A 487-nucleotide genomic window follows, 5' to 3' on the forward strand; every position below is an offset into this window, starting at 1 on the left:
TTAACAATTTTACGTAAAAAATATTATCTTTGTCCAAATCGATATTTCCAATGGTTTTCGAGTAAATTGAGTTTGAAAATTCAGTAAAATTATTTAAATAAATTGCAGTTATGAAGGATCCGATTATTTAATAAATAATTTAGGACATAAACTAAGACTATTTAAATTTAAAGTTACACTTACTAATTAAAGAACTAATTACTACTACTGCAGACAATAGCTAAATGTGAAATAGAAAATAATGGGATTAAAATTAGTAATAATAAGTTAAATTACAAGAACTGCTCGAAGTTGCATTTCGATGCATAATCTAGCTCGACGCTTCAATGATTTGCGAACTCTTTGGAAAATTCTAGGTGTTTGTCTTATTTCCATACACGCGGTTTCAACTTCCTCCCGTAGTTGCTGAATGGTCTCAATTGGAATTTTATAAACCTTTGCCTTAAGTTGACCCCACAAAAAATAGTCCAGGGGGTTAAGGTCAGGG

The sequence above is a fragment of the Anoplophora glabripennis genome, unplaced genomic scaffold (assembly GCF_000390285.2).
Source record: "Anoplophora glabripennis isolate ALB-LARVAE unplaced genomic scaffold, Agla_2.0 scaffold1252, whole genome shotgun sequence".
NCBI lineage: Eukaryota > Metazoa > Arthropoda > Insecta > Coleoptera > Cerambycidae > Anoplophora > Anoplophora glabripennis.